This window comes from Pseudopodoces humilis, chromosome 23 (assembly GCF_049639895.1).
Source record: "Pseudopodoces humilis isolate 2021_Gansu_Grassland_sample_001 chromosome 23, ASM4963989v1, whole genome shotgun sequence".
Classification (NCBI taxonomy): domain Eukaryota; kingdom Metazoa; phylum Chordata; class Aves; order Passeriformes; family Paridae; genus Pseudopodoces; species Pseudopodoces humilis.
Genome location: NC_142222.1, coordinates 2,374,755 through 2,393,094, shown reverse-complemented (window position 1 = coordinate 2,393,094; position 18,340 = coordinate 2,374,755).

Sequence of the window (18,340 nt, the reverse complement as noted above, 5' to 3'; positions counted from 1 at the left end):
ATTGGCCGTGGAGCCTCAAGGGCTGTGGGGACAGCAGGCACAGGGCCAGCAGCAGGATGGTCCTCTCTGATCCTGACACAGAAATCAGGAGCTGTGAGGGGGAGTCCATCCCCTCTCTCCTGTTCCTGCTCCAAATTGAACCCAGAAAGTGTAAAAAATATGGGTAAGAAATGCTGGTCAGTGCTTTCCATACCAACATCCTTCATGTACGACACATTCCCAGCACCTCCAGCCAAGGAGAGCGCTGTGGTTTTGCCTCTGTGCTGGTGCCACCGACAAAGTGCAGAAAAGTCTCAGAGATAGAGATAAATGCCCTGAACCAGATGAAATCAGCCGGGAACACCTGATCCTCATTCCCACAAGGTTATGGTTAAGGTTGCGAAACGAAGGAAGTGCCGCACTGGCATGCTGGCAGCAAATCAAAGCAAATGACATTAATTAAAGCATATGTTAGGAATAGGAAATTAAACTAAAGCAACATTTCATCTGCAGCGTCTTCTCCGGGCACTTTAGAAAGGGTATAAGTTTACTGTAGAGAAAGAGAAATGAGGAGGCTGGTGCAGAGGATAGATGTGCGGGAAGTTAAAAGAATTAGAGGAGAGTTTTAAAAGCTTTAAACTATACACTCAAGGTCATGTTCACTCTCTGTATTTATTTTGAATTGTGAGTGAGGGGGAAGGCTGAGAGTGCTGGCTGGCACTGGGGGAAGACTCAGGCTAACATGGACCGAGTATCCTTGACAAGGGGGCTCAGCCCCAAAACTGGGACCCTCCGCACTCCTCCCTGTGTGGCTGCACCGGGCGCTGATGGACCTTGGCAGTGGTTTTGCAAAATTACACATAATTTACCAATTTTGCTTTTCTCAGCTCATTCAGCCCCAGAATTTATCAAAGCTCAGTGCATTTCTCTGGGCAGCTGGGGACAAGGGCACGGCTGTCCCCTGCACAGGGGGAAACTGAGGCACGGCACGATTAACAGTTTTGAAGCACGGAACAAACACAGGGCTGGGAGCACCGAGCAGAGCTGCACTCCAACCCCCTCAGGAACCAGGAGAAGCCCCTCAGACCTTCTCCCATGGTCTCTGTCAGCCCTTCCTCCTGCTCCCTCCCTCGGGGCTGGCAGCGATGCTGCAGTCCCGACCCATCGGGGGTGTTTCTGGGGCTGCCAGCCGTGTGCCACCCGTGTGCCACCCGTGTGCCACCTGTGTGCCACCCGTGTCATCCCAGGTCACGCAGCTTCTTCCCATCAGGGCCACACGCCTCAGTGTGCTGGGGCTGTGAACGGGGCCAGCTCACACAGTGCATGGAATGGCACCAGGGCCCCGTGTCCCCACGGGGAGGGGGTGACATCCCCACTGCCCAAGCTGTGCCAGAGCAGTGCCGGGAGCTGTGCCATGAGCTGAGCCAGGAGCTGTGCCATGGGCTGTGCCATGGGCTGTGCCAGGAGCTGTGCCATGAGCTGTGCCAGGAGCTGTGCCAGGAGCTGTGCCATGAGCTGTGCCAGGAGCTGTGCCATGGGCTGTGCCATGGGCTGTGCCAGGAGCTGTGCCATGGGCTGTGCCATGGGCTGTGCCATGGGCTGTGCCAGGAGCTGTGCCAGGAGCTGTGCCATGGGCTGTGCCAGGAGCTGTGCCATGAGCTGTGCCAGGAGCTGTGCCAGGAGCTGTGCCATGAGCTGTGCCAGGAGCTGTGCCAGGAGCTGTGCCATGAGCTGTGCCAGGAGCTGTGCCATGAGCTGTGCCATGAGCTGTGCCAGGAGCTGTGCCATGGGCTGTGCCAGGAGCTGTGCCATGGGCTGTGCCATGGGCTGTGCCAGGAGCTGTGCCATGGGCTGTGCCAGGAGCACTTTCCCAGGGGTGCAGGTGTGATCCTCAGCTCCCCTCTGTCCCGGTGTCCCGGCTGAGCAGGGCGCGCACAGGGAGAAGGAGCTGGGCAGCCGCCTGACCCCAGGCGCTCTCCTCCCGCTCTGCTCCTCTCCCAGCCCGGCTGCCGTGCTTCCCCTGGAGCCATAAATTGCTGGCCGGGCCCGCCGGGCTCCCCACGGCGGTGTCTCCGCGATGAGTTACGAGGAGCGAGCGGCGCAGCCAGGGCTCCGCTCCAGAGCCCCAGCGCCAGCGAGGCAGCGCCGCTCCCTCCTCCCGCACACCCCGGAGCCGCTTTCCTGCCGCTCCCAGCCTGCCCACGCTGCTGCCCTGCGGGGATTCGCCCCGTGGGACCCCCGTGCTGCCCGCTTTTCCGAGGAGGGCTGGCTGGAGAGCCGTGTTTACCCAGGGCGAGCGGGCAGATGGCTTGCTGACAGCTTCAGGAACACCTTGTAGCAGTTGCGGTGATTCCCGAGATCCGTTGCTTCCCATTTCAATTCACACATCATGATTTCTAAACCTCAGCTTGTACCTTCCCAGCAGAGCTCCCCACCTCCACCCTGGCTGCACGAATCGCTACCGGCTCAGGAACGACGGGGAAGGGGATTCAGTGTTAGCAGCAGCCACCCTGACACTGCCTCCTTCAGTGGCCTGGACAAGCCCCTTAACCTGCCCAAGAAAGGGGCACAAGCAGCACAGAGGCTGGAAATCACTTTGAGGATGTAAGTACTTCTTAGGGATGAAGAATTCTTTTTCCATCCCCTTCTCCAGCTGAATAATGGTTGTAAATGTATGGGCAGAAAACAGGGTAGTGTGAGGTTGGCATGTGTGAGTCTCTCCATCCCCACTTGGGATGAGTCCCTGCCATCAACTGCTGGGGACCAGCGCTGTCCCCACTGGGCTTTGGGAGCCTGCTCAGCCCCTGGTGCCGTCTGGGAGCAGCTCACAGAGGCAAAACTGAAGCTGAGACCGAGCTTGGCCATGGTGGCTCCTATAAACAGCATGAGTTTGGTCAGCAGGAGGCTCACACCCCGCTTCCCCACCTGGAATGGCTGCTGGCCCCCACCTTCCCTCCAGGAATTGCTTTCTGGGCCTGCTGGGACCCCAGGGCTGGTTGTGGGGACCTTTGTGCTCCCATCGGCTTCCCCAAGCAAGTGTGAACCAGAGCATCTCGCACTTGTGTGCATTCCCCTGCCCTCCTTGTGCTGCTGTACCAGAGCCTTGGCCTCAGGGTGACAAAAGGAGTATGTTTTTCCAATTAAAAGAGCCAAATGTGTTTTCCTGCCAGTATTTAGTCCAGCCTAACATGCAATGTCTACATTTTAACCTTGAAGAAGCCTCTGGAGACACTGCAAAATAAATCAATACTAGTCCACGTGCTGGAAAACAGAACCAATAAATAACTTCAGAGCAGCTTTTCTGTTTACCCTGTGAAATTCTCACTCTTGGCCATGCACTTCAAAACAGTGTCTCAAAATAAAATAGAAAAGAAAAACAACCCCCTGAACCCTTCATTAGTGGCACAGCATGAGGCTCTCCAGCCAGGCAGAGCTGGTTTCAGGTTGCAGGTGCAGGGCCAATTCTCCACTGACCTCTAGGCTGGGATTTGGGATTGAGGTTGCCTGTGCAATGGTTTAAAAATATTAAATAAAAACATTAAAAAAGAGAAATGTATGTATATATATACCCTGCATGGTTTCTTATGGCATGGAAGGTGCTGGAGGGAAGCAAACACCTGGGTTCTTGGATATGAGAATGCTCAGCCTGGTTCCTGAGCCTGATCCACAGCTCCAGGTGCTGCAGCCAGGATTACTTGAGCCCATCGCAGGCAGGGGGATCTGCACCCATCAGCAGCACAAGATTTTTACCCATTGCTGTGTCCCCAAATGATGAGGGATAACTGTGGCCCTCCATCTGCTCCCTCTGCTCTTCCCAGGTCACACAGTTTAGGGCCAGCCAGGGATTCACCAGTTCTTCCTCCTTTCTGACAATAATAAATGTGTCTCTAGCTTTAGCATAAAAAAAAAAAGAAAAAAGATTTACAGGAGCTATTAAAAGGCAACTTCAAGGCATTTTTCTGCTGAGGAAAGGTCTCAGGTGGGAGGCAGGTGGGGCTGCAGGAGGCTGCAGGGACATGCAGGGATGCAGGGAGCCCCCTGTGCTGGGTGTCCTCACAGCCGTGGGGTGAGCTGCCACCAGCCTGTGCTGCCATCCCCAGCCTGTGCTGCTGTCCCCAGCCTGTGCTGCCATCCCCAGCCTGTGCTGCTGTCCCCAGCCTGTGCTGCTGTCCCCAGCCTGTGCTGCCGTCCCCAGCCTGTGCTGCCATCCCCAGCCTGTGCTGCCATCCCCAGCCTGTGCTGCCATCAGCCTGTGCTGCTGTCCCCAGCCTGTGCTGCTGTCCCCAGCCTGTGCTGCCATCCCCAGCCTGTGCTGCTGTCCCCAGCCTGTGCTGCTGTCCCCAGCCTGTGCTGCTGTCCCCAGCAGCGACATCAACACCCGGAGGGGTCAGGATGGGCAGGGCAGATCCCACACAGCGACCCCGAGCTGCCCCAGCTGCCCTGGGACGGACAGACGGACACTCCAGGAAGGGTGGCAGGAGGCGAGTCTGTGGCTGCTGGAGATGAAATAGGTCACACAGCTCGAGGTGTGGTGAAAGGAAGAGAGAGCTTTATTTCCTTTCTCACAATTTATAGGTTTCTGACCACGGCCAGGGATTGGATGGTCAGGATAACACCTTCCCAACCGCTCGGGCCGTGAGAGATGTCCAGCACAAAACGTGTATCAGAAAGAATGTACACATATTTATATTTACAATTACTGTCCTGGGAAAGTCTTTAGAAAACTATGTCAGCAAGCTCAGAAATTGAGTTTTCAGGGCGACACAAGTCCAGCTCCCCGGCCTCCCACCGAGCACAGCAGTTCCACAGGGAAAACCCATCCAGTGGCCAGGGGACAAATTGAAGCGATTTCCCTCACTCCCCTGTCTTTGTGCTCGCCTCCCCTGAGGCTCGCTGCTGTCAGAGTGCATTCTGCAGGCAGGACAGCTCTATTAGTCATTCTCTTAGCGACTGGAAAAACACACGGCAGGGATGAGCCTCACACCCACGGGAGAACAAGCCCTGGGGCTAGGGCAACCTGCTGGAAAAGCATCCAGGGGAATCAAGCCCAGAACGAAGCAGAAGGGGTTTTTTAGGTGGGGATTCAAGAGCAGAATCTCTGCAGTCCCATCCCCACGCAGTGGGGTGTGTGTTTCCTCAGGGGGAGAAAGCTGACACCTCTCTGGGCTGGGCTCTGCCTCTAAAGCACTGACAGCATCCCAGGAACTCCAAATCTCCTTCCCTGAGAACAAGCAGGGAGGAGCAGGACCAGGAGCTGATCGTGTTGGAAAAGTCGGGGCAGTCATTTACAGCTTCACACTGGTTTGGAACCCACCCCTGTGGCCGCTTTTTCAGAGCAGCTCGATTTTCACAGAGGCACTGGAAGTGTCTGAGCTCTCAGGGAGCAGCAGACCCAGTACCAATCTCCAAAAAACTTCACGCTCCAAAGCATCCACCAGGAGAAGGTGGTGAGCACCTGAAATCACAGCACTGCACCCACCTGCACGGATTTATCCCAAAAAACCCCCAAGGGCAGCAGGACACCACGTCACGGGGGCAAAAGTGGAAAAACTTCAGGCTCTTGCAGGCAGAAAGGTCCCTGTCCCTGCAGTGACCATGGCAGGGGATCTGTGCATGGGGTAGGTGTGAGCCTTGCTTTGCCTCTGGCCATGCAGCAGCTCCAGGAGTTCTGTAGGAAACAGGATGGAGGCAATGTTGGCTTTTTATAGTTGGATGCCAGGAGAGAAATGCAGGGGGAAAGGGATGCCCAAACCTGCAGCTCAGACAAGGTAAACACGAAATGCATCCCAGACTGCAGCTCACACATTCACATCCCTGTCCTGCTTCGGTGCCACTGCTACAGCCCCAGGCCCTGGTGGCATCACTGCCACCCCTCTGCTCCTGTCCCTGTCCTGGACAACGAGGGGAGAGGGCACAACCTTGCAGGGTGTGTGTCCCACCCACCACTCGCCTGTGAAAACATGCTGTGGGTATAAACTGGGCAGATTTAGCGACTGTAGGGCCTCCTGTTCTTCCTTACATCCCTGGACCATTTCCCCACCCCTTAAATGCTTTACATTATTTATTACATTTCATTTAACCCTAGCCACGTCCTCCAAATAAAATTTATTTTGCAGCTGTCATTCAGGTTTACTCCGGCCTTAACCTCGTAATCCTATTGATTCCCTCATTATTCTCGGAGCGTGGGATTGATTTCATGCCTTCTGTGTTATGGAGAAGCCTTTGCTCATTAATCTCACACACATTTACAAACAGTCCATCCTGCTCATTCATTATTTTCTCATTCCCTGACTCAGGAGGTTCTCAGCATGTCTGCTTTGCCTCCTGATTTTGGGGTGTGGGTGGAGAGGGAATATAATCCCTCCCCAAAAGGGCATCCCCCCCTGCACCCTCACAGCCCAGAAGCAGAGAGTGATGGGCTCCCATGCAGGGAATCTCCAGAAAATCCCCCAGACTCGTGCTCTGCATCACCTCAGTCTGCCCCAGGACTGAGCATCTCGCTTAGGAAACCACTGAAACCGAAAAACAGAGACCCAGAACAAATCCAGCTCAGGGAGGTCTCCAGGTGAGCTCCTGCACACACCAAGGAGCACCCCACAGCCAGGCCACGCTGCTCAGGACCCTGCAGGGTACCAGCAGTACCTGTTGCTGGAGTTTGCTGATGCACACACGCGTGTGCACGCCTCCAAAAGCAGCAGAAGTGTGTTTATAGGGTGTGATTAATCATCCTGAGCATTTAATAGAGCCCCATCGCTGTGCACAGCACTGTACAGTGTAGGGAGGAAGACATGACCCCTGTCACAGAGGCTTAGAATAAAAAATAGGCAGACACTGTAGTTCAGACACGTAATAAATCCCCCAGAAGGGCCAATCTCAAATATTTCAGCTCTTTCTCCCTCTCCCCCCATAATATATAATTGTCTTTGTTGGATCAATACAGAAGGGCTTTGTGGAAGGAGCGGGTTTTAAGGGAAGATTAATGTAGTGAATTATATATGCAGCTAGGAAGAATTCTAATATCCAGCTTCCAGCAGGAGAAGGAATCTCTGTGGGATCAAATCCTCCTTCCAGGATGGGAACACAGCGCCTGCTGCTGCAGGCAGGCACAAACCTGCTCTTGTGGGATGGTGGTGGGAGCCTTCCTGAAGGGACAGATGGATCTGGCCAGGATGGGTGGATTCAGTGAGGGGGATTTCAGCATTCCTGGGCTGCATCCTTCAGCCCCAGCTGAGATTTGGGGCAGGTTTTGTCCCAGCACAGCTGCCCACAGGGCTGTGCACCACCTCACCCTCCAGACACAGCCAGCAGTGAGCAGCCAGGGCCCTGGGATATTTGTCACTGGGCTTTTTGCCACTAAACACCCATTATTTATTCACAGCAAAGCCCTGTGATCATTTCTCTGGGTGCACACAGCCCCCACCCTGTGCTCAGAACATCCTACCAATGAATACCCCTAATCTCATTAATGTGTAATGACACAGGGTTGAGCCCTGGCTCTGGTGAGCAGCACAGGGCTGGCTGAGCCTCACCAGCAAGGTGTGCATCCTGCAAAGCACAGGGCTATCATATGGAATAAATTTAACTGAATCAACTTTTGATTAAATGCCATAAACATGATTGATTTGGTTACATACCCTCTGTATGACGGTCTGTTTAATTTATTTTTTCATTCTGAGAAGGGATGTTGCATTGATCCCAAACATTAGCTTTGACTACCACCATAAATTCCCATTTTAGGGCGACCTGCAGCAGCCTTATTAATATTTTTACACTTACCCAGCAGTTGCCAGGGTTAACCCTTCCACTACGTGCCCAAATTGTGCAGAGCTGTGGGGGAAGAGGGGTGACCTCAACCAGAACCAGGAGCTGCAGCCAGCAGGGGAATGTTTTAATGCCACCTCTCCAAAACCACTGACCCTGCCAAAGCTGCTCCTTGGACCCCTCAGGACCAGGAGGATCAGCAAAAACTCTGAGGCAGCATCTCCACAAGCCTTTTTGGCAATGAAATCGTGCCCCATAGCGTGTGCAGAGTGAGCTGTTTGCTATCTGAAATCCCACAACGCCCAGCACACCTCTCACCCTGCTCACCACGCCAGCCTCTGGACCAGCACTACCACAGATTTCCTCACAACAGCTTCTATATCTTTCTTTTTATCAAGAAAAACCTTGCCCAAATATTTTTTTTTATTACTAATAAATTGGAAGAATGCTTTATGTTTTCAATATATTTTCAATCGGCTGCCATGGTCAGTATCTTGGTTGCTATGTGTATTTTATAAGCAATGTCAATGATAACCAGATTTAGCTGTTGTTTTCTCCATAAATACTGTGTTATCCACCAAAAGTGATCTCTGGTAACACTGTGTCATTAAAAATAATTCTGAAAAGCATCAGGGAAACACCAAAAGCAAAAAGAATAAATCACTTCCAAGCACATCTTGGAGATACTGGAATTTTTGAGGGTTTATTTGGAAGATAAGTTGATTTTTAACACATTTTTTGGACAGATCCTGCAATCCCAGTATCCACAAAAGCCTCAAGTAACACATGAGCTCACTGCAGGCTCACCCTGCCCAAAGCAGAAAGGGTTTCTGTGCACTTGAACCCAAGAGAGAGGAAAGACACTGAGCCTGCCCAGGCCTCATCCCTGGCAGGTGGGAACTCAGAGCACACATCAGCTGGAACCTGCTTGATATCATTCCTGTCTCCTGTGTGGCTTTGTACCATTCCTTACATCAAATCCTTTCATGAAAGGGACACATCCCACTATCCCAGGCTGCTCCCAGCCCCACCCCAAGTGCTGAGCAGGACATGTGAGGGTATCTCTAAATACTGAATTTTTCAGCAGAAACTTTTCTGCTGTCCTCCCTCCAAACCAATTAAGCTGTATTTAACTGCATTTAATTGTATTTAATTGCATTTAATTGTATTTAATTGCAAAGCACATTCCCCCTGTTTTGATGTAACGGTGGGATCTGGGAGCTGGGCTGGTGATTCTTAGGGAGAAGTCAGATGCAGCAAGGACTTTATTTAGGATTAAGACTTTTTCCCTACAAGAAACCAGCTGAGCCAATGGAGTGACCTGACCTCGAGGAGCAAAGCTGGAAAAGTGATGCTTTGTCCAGGTTGGGGCTTTGTGCAGGAGCAGATCAAACACATTCCACCTTCCTTCTTTCTGGAGGAGACCAGCACAAATTCACCCAAACTCACCCAAACCTACACATCCCCACAAGGCCAATTTTAGCCTTGATCAGCACAAATTCACCCAAACTCACCCAAACTCACCCAAACCCACACATCCCCACAAGGCCAATTTTAGCCTTGATCAGCACAAATTCACCCAAACTCACCCAAACCCACACATCCCCACAAGGCCAATTTTAGCCTTGTTGCAGGCAGATCTCTCACACACCTCAGCTCTCTTTTATGAGCTGGACAGTCTGTTCTCACTGAAGTCAAGTCCATCCTTCCAGGGTGTTCTGCCACCAGGGAGGTCAAGGGAAAACATCCAAATCACTCAGCAAATGACCCAGCACAGCCTGAACCACCACAGCTCCATGGCACCCCAAACCCCAGCCAGCACCTGCAGTGGGGCTGTAGACCTTTAATTAATGAATTAATGAATACTCTGCTATAAATTCACAAATTATGAGTTCCCAGGACCCTGCAAATATCACACAGGATGGCAAATCATCACATCACCAGCCACCAGATACACAGGGGGAGTATGGATGGGTGCAGGCACCCTTAAAGTCCTCATTCTACAAAAACCAACACAAAGCCATGTCAGCACGAGGGGTTTGTCTCCCTTCACCCTTGGCAGAAGGCAGAAAAACCTCAGCTCAACAGCAGCAGAGTATTTTCCCATGATGTTCTGGCTTTCTTGCTTTGGAAAAAAAAACCAACAAACCCCCCCCAGAATTATGTAAAGGTTTCAGAGCCTCTTTTCATCTAATATTTAACGTGCAAGAGTTTCTGCATGCCCAGGTTAGGTAAACATTAGAGAAGATTGTTTATAGAAATTATATACAGAGCAGTGCTGGTTTAATTTATCACAAAAGGTTTTGTTGAAATAAATTCATTTTACAGTGAAACCCACTTAAACCTGTTAAAGGAGTGACCTCATTGCAGTGAACCTGTTTGTGCTTCACCTCAAGGGACAGCTCGAGCTGCACCACGATAGCATCTTCCAGTGTAAATATTCCCTGCTCTCCCAGAGTGGGACAGGGCTGGCAGGAACTGCCGAGGAGAGGGATGCCAGGTGCCACAGGGATGAGGGAAGGATGTGGCCTTGGAGCTCACAGGGAAATTTGGCCACCACAAAGTGGTTTAATGCTGCATCCACCCTGCTCAGCCCTGGCAGGGGGTGGCAGTAGGATTCTAGGGCTACACTGGGATGCTGCAGGAGCAATGCAGGAGAAATTCAGGAGAAATGCAGGAGCAATGCAGGAGAAATTCAGGAGAAATGCAGGAGAAATTCAGGAGAAATGCAACTCTCATCAGGGATAAAGAACGTGGAAAACCCTCAACCTCTGCCTGTCCCTCATCTTCATCTGCCGCCGCTGCTTTGCCCTGGCATTCATTGCCATGGGCAGCACTGCTGCTCTCGCTCTTATGTGGGGGAATTAACAGAAATAACCCAGGAGCCATTTTCCCCTTCCCCCAAAATTTATTGTCAAGTGGGGAAAGGCAGAATCTCTTGCTCTCGCCTCCCCTCTGCTGGCTCCAGCAGCACTTGGCTCACGGCTGGTTTTGCTCCTCTGCTTTTAAAGTTAAGCTCGGTGAGAACAAACCAGGACTGCACAGAACAGAGGGGGGAAAAGCCCACCAGCATTCCTCCCTCATGGCACAGGTCAGATTAACAGGGGGAAATTAATGCTAGCAGGTTTAATGGAGATGAAATGCTTTAGGAATGAGCAGATGCATTAATTTGTAGCATGTGGCTTTAAGAGTTAATCTCAGTCCGGAGCAATACCGGGAAGCACATTCATTCATTCATCCATCCAGGAGGCATCAGCCAGGTACAGGGCTTTGTGCAGTTCCCACAGTCTGGCCTAAAGGTATTTATAGTCTAGAGCTGGGGGAAAGAAAACACAGAAAAAAGAGATGGGATAAGGGAAACTGTGCTTTGGAAGCAGTCTATGCAAAATCCACCAAGGCAGAATTGTCTCGTTAACAGGGGGAGCAATTTGAAATTATATGGGAAAGGTGGATAAAACCTGGAAAGCATAAGAGCCAGCTCTGATTTCAAAGTCCATGGGAGCATTCCAAGGCAGAGCTTTAAAATTAGAAACAGCATGCAAAGTTACTTTTCCGTTGAAATGTCATGTTTTCCTTGAAAAGAGCTTTTTCCATCTCGAGAGTGCATTTTGTCACCGAGCAGTAAATGCACTTCTCCAAACAGATCTGCTGAAGCAAAAACTCTGGGGGGAAATGGAGAATCACATCCGAGGGCTTGGCAAACAAATAAAGTCAGAGGAGAGAAGAGGCTGGGCAGCACATTTCCATCAGAGGGGTTTGCAGCTCATCCTGGGCTCCTGACACCACTCGGCCCCTCTGCTCTCTGCCAAGTGCAGGTGCTGCCTCCAGCTCCTGCCCAGAGCACCAGAGGGGTGAAATCTCTTGTACCTGATCCAGGAAGGAGCAGATCCCATTCCCAGCCATCACTTGGATGCAGGAGAACCCCAGTGCTCCAGGCAAAGCTCCCACTGTGATAGGGGAGATCCACCAGCACCCTCCGAGCTGGGACAGCCACAGCCACCTCCCTGATGGCCAACACATCACAGTGCTGGACACTCTTGCTTCCCTCCTGTTTCCAGGTGGTCCAAATACCAAACCCCACAGATGTGCTCTGTGGGACCCCCGAGTGTCCCCCCAACATCGGGTACGTGACAGCGGTGTCCCCAACCACCCCTGGCTGTGCTCGTCCCCAGCCACACCACAGAGAGCTGCAGGGGAGAGGAAGGAATTTAGGAAATTTAGGAAAGCGGGAATGGAAAAAGGGGATGCAAAACCCCAAGAGATCCCTGGTCCCTGGCTTAGCTCACCAGGGCCACAAAAAGGGTCTGGAGAAAGATCCCCTCTGCCATGTCCCCACACACAGCCCTGTCCCCACACACAGCCCTGTCCCCACACACAGCCCTGTCCCCACACACAGCCCTGTCCCCAAAAACAGCCCTGTCCCCACACACAGCCCTGTCCCCACACACAGCCCTGTCCCCAAAAACAGCCCTGTCCCCAAAAACAGCCCTGTCCCCACACACAGCCCTGTCCCCAAAAACAGCCCTGTCCCCACACACAGCCCTGTCCCCACACACAGCCCTGTCCCCACACACAGCCCTGTCCCCAAAAACAGCCCTGTCCCCAAAAACAGCCCTGTCCCCACACACAGCCCTGTCCCCACACACAGCCCTGTCCCCACACACAGCCCTGTCCCTGCTTTCCAGAGCATCCGCAGCCCTTGGAGGGAGCAGAGTGGCAGCACAGGGGGGCTGGAGGGCAGATCCTGCCCGTGTCCCGGTCCCGGGGCTGGCAGCTGCCGTGAGGACCCGTGGGGACCCGTGAGGACCCGTGAGGACCCGTGGGGACCCGTGAGGACCCGTGGGGACCCGTGGGGACCCGTGAGGACCGATGGGGACCCGTGAGGACCGATGGGGACCCGTGGGGACCCGTGAGGACCCGTGGGGACCCGTGGGGACCCGGCCCCGCCGCTCCCCGGCCGCCGCAGCCAGCCCCGCTTTGAAGCGCTGCCGAGGCTGGCGGCAGCGGAGGGGCTGGAATAAGATGGCTTTTAAACTCGGAGCGAGATGAAAAGCAGCCGGAAACGCATCTAAAGGGTGACTGGAGGGCTAAGCCTGCTTTTCTCATGCTCGCTTATCCCGGGCTGCTCCGCCAGAGACAGAGTCCCAAGGGAGATGCTTTCTCAAGCTCTGCTGCCTGCCCCGGTCCTTCGCTGCCCGCATTTCTCCTCTGCCGAGAGGTGAAGCGACAACAGACCTTCAGCAGAGATGTAAAAAACATTTTTTAAATTTTATTTTTATCATTAAAGGTTCTGTGTTGTTTCCTGCTGCGACTCCCAGGAGCCCAAGCCTGGTCCTGGAGCAGCAGCCGAGGTGCTTCACCCCAAGAGCAGCTGTGATCCTGGAACAAGGGAAACTCTTGTGTTGCTTCTTGGAGTGATTTGGGAGGAGAAACAGGAGACTGGAGGGTGGCACTGCCCCCTCAGCAGGCCTGCACAGCACCAACAGGAGAAAAAGAATTCCCTTCCCCAAAGCATTCCAGGCTGAATCTATTCCTATGTTTTATTTAAATTTATTCCCATGTTTTCTGAGAACTGACCACCCCTTCCACCAAACCCCTAATGAAGCATGCTATAAAACCGTGCCCAGACAGCCCCATTCCCCACAGTGCCAGGCCAGCAGACAGCCAAGAGCAAGAGCCAAGGGAAAGCAGAGCTGTCTGGGGCACATCAGAGCAGAGAAATCGCCCTGTGCCTGTTGCTCAACAGGGGAGACACCCCTGGGCATCATCAGCTGAATCATTGCTCTAACAGAGCAGCCAAAACTTTAAATCAGGTTTAAAATACCCAAGGACCTTGAATGGCTTTTTACCTATTAGATTTCTGCTCTCCTGTGCATTAAGCATAATGGAAATGGTTCTGAGAAAAGCAAACTCAAAATGCCACGGCTCTTTCTTCTTGGAAAGAATTTCTTTGCTTGTCGCCTGCACAGAACCCCTGTGAGGGGCATGAGGAGCACAGGAGGCCAGGAGAAGCACGGATCTAATGAGATTTGGGCTAATTCATGTGATTGTTTATAAGAACTACTCTGCTCTAAGCCTGTTAAGCCACTCTGGCTGGCCAGGACTATCCCAGCTCCGGGTCTTGCCTGCGCACCCTCCAAAGCCTGAGCAGCTGGGCACACGTTTTGCCTGGGAGAATATTGAGAAATCTTTGCCATTTCTCCTAAGCAGAGCCCTCAGAGCACTCTCAGAAAAAAATTCTCCCTCTGTTTTGACGAGGATGCCCTGCACAGCGCCAGGCTCTGGGATTCATGCACTGTGAGCTCTGCACTTGCAGCCGGGACAGCAAAGCAGGAGCAGCCCCAGGGATTTTCTGCATCCTGCAGCTGCCAACCCACCACCCCTGGGCTTCTCACTGGGTTCTCCATCAAGAATTTCCAGTACCAAATGGTTGTTGGAGAAGAACACAGGGACAAACCCTCCCAGTAACTTACTCCCTGCCCCAGATCGCACAAACTGGGAGAATCTCAGAGCTGTGCCTGAATTTCCTCCCTCCACCCCGCTGGAATAAACTGTTGTTATTGGTGGTGTTGTGTGTTCTTTTCTCTTTTTCTTTCTTTGAAAATTGTCTGAGCCTTCCTCGCTTCTCCCAGCCAAGCAAAAGGTTGCCCCAGCAATCAGCCCCGTGGTGCCAAAGAGTCTGCACCAAACTCAGCTCCGGCCTCCCCGGCTCTGGGGGAACCAGACATAAAGAGGGGTCTTTAATCTCAGACTGCTCGCTGATAATCTGCTCTGCAATTTGCAGATAGGGTAGTCTGGGCTCTCCCAGGCTCCAGGGACACGCAGGGAGGGCAGGGGAGGCAGGACCACGTCCCCTCCCAGGCCTCGAGCTGGCTTGTGCATCTTCCTTCCAAACCACCCACAGCTCATGTGGCCACCAAGGCACCCGGACATGATCCTGTGGCCCCAGAAGTGGGAGTTTTGGCCTTGGATTTGTAGCAGTCACTTGGGAAATTATAAACTTCCCGTTCTAGAAGGATCACAAGCATTGGTGGAGTCTCAAAGTGACTTGCAGAGGGGAGCAGTGAGATGGGGAGGGGTGGGGTCACCCTTCCAGTCCTGAAATGGGGTCCCAGCAAACCAGCCCAGGCCACAGGCTGGGTGTGTGAGCTGCCAAAGGTATTTTTTTGCCACGAGGAGCCACTGTGGGGTATCCCAGGGCCAGGGTCCCTGCAGCCATCCCTGCCTGGGGGACCTGGGCAAGCACAATGCAGTGTTCCCCATGGTGGGGGCTGGCTTGGCCACTCCTGCCCTGCCCCACAATTGACCAAAACCAGTCACAACAGCCCCCAGTCACCCCAGTAAGAGGGATTTCTCCTTTTTGATAGAGCCAAAAGGAGGAAAACCCCCAGGGACAGGACCCTGCCACCCAGCCAGGGAGAGAGCAGAGTCTCCCCTCGTGTCACCACAGCACTTGGCACTATGACACCATGCCAGCTCTTCCAGGACAGCTGAGATTTCTGCACAGTTCTCCCCCGTCCCAGGAAAACGGGCATTTCATGCAGGAAAAGGGCTCAGGCAGCCGGAGGGATGCTCTGTGCTTTAAAACAACCGGGGAAAACCAAAACAATCCAGCTGGAATAAAAATCTCTGCAAATGCTCCCTCTCGTGGAGGCCGGCTGCTCTCCTGCTGGCTGGGACAGCAGGACAGGTCTTCTCCCAAACCTTTCCCGATTCTCTGTGGGAGCAAAGGGGGCTGGTGACACCCTCCCCTCGCAGCATCCTCATGGTGCCAGCCCTCCGTGCCCAGTGGGATCTCTGGAGTGAGCAGGACACGGCAGGGCTGAGCTCGGAGCTGGGGGCACATCGGAGTCCCTCAGCCGGGATCCTGGATGCCTTCGAGGCTGTAACAGCCAAAGCACTTCCCCTTCCCCCTGATGTGGGCAGACAGGAGTGCAGGGGGAATAGAGGGAAACCCCAGGAATACCTGTTGGCATTGGCTTTGGCTGAACCCCACATGGAACTGGCCTCTTTTAAAGCCATTTTGAGGGTGTCCCCGAGGCTTGGCCTGGAAGGGGAGGACAGCTCAAGCTGGCCCAGGGACAGCAGCACTGCGGTGTCTCCACCAGCTCATTATTTCCCAGCCTGGGGAATTATTTCCCAAAAGTCTTTAACTGATTCCCCCCAGCTGCACAGGATTTTTGCACTGACAACACCTTTCTGCTGGGAACTGAGCCAGGATCTCCACAAGGTCATTTTGCAAAGACAATTAGGTAGTCCCTCGACAGTGCTGTCTCATTTTAATTAGATCTTGTTTCCAAAGAATTACCGAGCGTGCCAGGCCCAAGGCTGGAGGCAAGGGCCATTTACAGGAATCAATGGGAAGCAAAGGACAGATGTACCTGTGCTCACGTCACCAGCTACAGCAATGCCAAAGGGAGAGGAGCAGCCTTTCCTGCATGATTTCATCCATTAATTCCTCGGGCAATGTGCAGAACACAGAGCATCACTGCTTTAGGCTGATTGTTGGGGCTCAGGTGCCCCAGAGCCAGTATTCCCTGCATTCTGAGGGGCTCTGGAGGTGCAGTTCTTGGCAGAACCCACAAAGCTGGGGAATGGTACCAGGTCCTCGACAATCCACTGGACTGCTGCTCACATGGACACATGGACAGAAAAAGTGAACAGAGACTCACACAAAGACCCTCAGAGAGGTACAACATGGCCATGCAGATGGCAGGACACAGGAGAGATGGACTGGAGGGTGGGCACTACGTGGGGTGCCTGCCACAGATCCCCCCAGTCCTGCGGTCTGGAGGAAGCCAAACCCCTGGGATCCCTGATAGTGCCACTGGTAGGGGCTGCTCCTCCGGGGAACCCTCTGGGAGCCCCCGGGACCCTCCCGGTCCCTCCCGGTCCCTCCGGACCTTCCCTGTCCCTCCGGACCCTCCCTGTCCCTCCGGACCCTCCCGGTCCCTCCCGGACCCTCCCGGACCCTCCCTGTCCCTCCGGACCCTCCCGGACCCTCCCGGTCCCTCCCGGACCCTCCCGGACCCCCGGCACGGCCGCGCCCCCGGGGCCGCCCCTCGGGGCGGTGCTGTTGCTCCACCTGGCGGCCGAGCCCGGGACAGCGCCGGGATCCTCCGGGATTGGGGCAGGGAAAACCCCCGGGATGGGTTTGGGTTTGGGTTTGGGTTTTCCTGCTAACCCACAAGGAAGCGGTGCAGTTCCCGTGCCGCTGGCCTGAGGCCCGGGCTGGCAGCGATGGGGGAGCAGCGGAGGGGGCAGGGGGGCTCCCCCCGCCGGGAGCCCCCGCTCCATCCCGTCGGATGTCCCGAGCAGAGCCTCCTCCCTTCCCGGCGCGGTCCGATGAAGGCTTGGGAAAAGGCCCGGGCGGGCGCCGAGGGGCGACGGACCTGGCTCTCCCTCGCCATCACCCTTCGCTGTAAACAACCGGAATAAACCGAGAGCCTCCCCTTTCCCCTTTCCCACCCTGCCTGAAGAGCAAGGACGGAGCAAACGGTGCCTGCGGCTAAGAACCGGCTTCGTATCAAAATAAACAGCAGCTTTTTCACTGATAATGTTTTTACCCACCCCCCCTTCGCCCCCCAGACACCCACACGGATCAAAGTGGCTCTGGGAACCTTGCGGCAAGGAACAGCCTGGACGGCTGCTGTGTCCTTCCCACAGCCCCTGCCCGGGACAAGGACCGTGCCCCGGGGACCGCGGGCCAGAACCGGATGAGCGGGGCTCAGAAGCCTTTGAGATGCCGGTGCCCGGAGGAAGGACCCAGGCGGAGGCTCCGGGGGCGCTCAGCCCTGGAGCAGGCAGGGGGGACTGTCCGGGCAGAGGCCGGGGCTCACCCCCACAGCCCCATAAATCCCGTCCGGCCGCAGGTGCGGAGCCGCGGCCGCGCATCCCGCACCGAGCGCTCAGGTGCGCAGGGATGCCCGGCCGGGATGGGGGCGAGGAGCGGGGATGTGCAGAGCCCGCCGGGGCCCCGCCGCTGCCCTTTGTCCATTGATCCGGGATCGGGAGCCGCAGACAGAGCGGCGGCCCCGCGGGTAATTGGGGCTCCGGGGCCGTGACCGCGGCTGCGCCCCCCTCGCCCCTGCACTCGGCGGGGAGCGGGGCCGGAGGGGCCCTGATTGGGAGCCGGGGCCGGGGCTCGGGAGCTCCGCTTTGTCCCGGCTGCGGCGGCAGGACGGCGCCAGCCCGACAGAAGGAGCTGCCGCCCCCCCACCCGCCCCGTCCCACCGGGGCTCCCCTTCCCCGGCCGCCGCACCCCGCGCTCGCACGGTCGGGACTGGCTCGTTGAAAAGTTCCAGTGGGGATTTGATTTGTGTGGCAGGGACAGGCCCTGGGCCGGGAGAAGCTCCTGAGGTGGGGAAGGATCCTGGCACCACGGCATGCCCGGCTCCCTGGCATCATTCTCAGACCCTCGCCTCTTCCACAACCTTCAGTGTTTAAGGGCGTTTATAGGAAATTGAGAGAGACTTTTTTACACAGACAGGTGGCAGGGAGAGGGAGTTGGTTTTAAACTAAAAGAGGTGAGATTTAGATTAAATGTTGATGGGAAATTTTTCCCTGTGAGGGTAAAAAGGGCCTGGAACAGCTCTCTGCT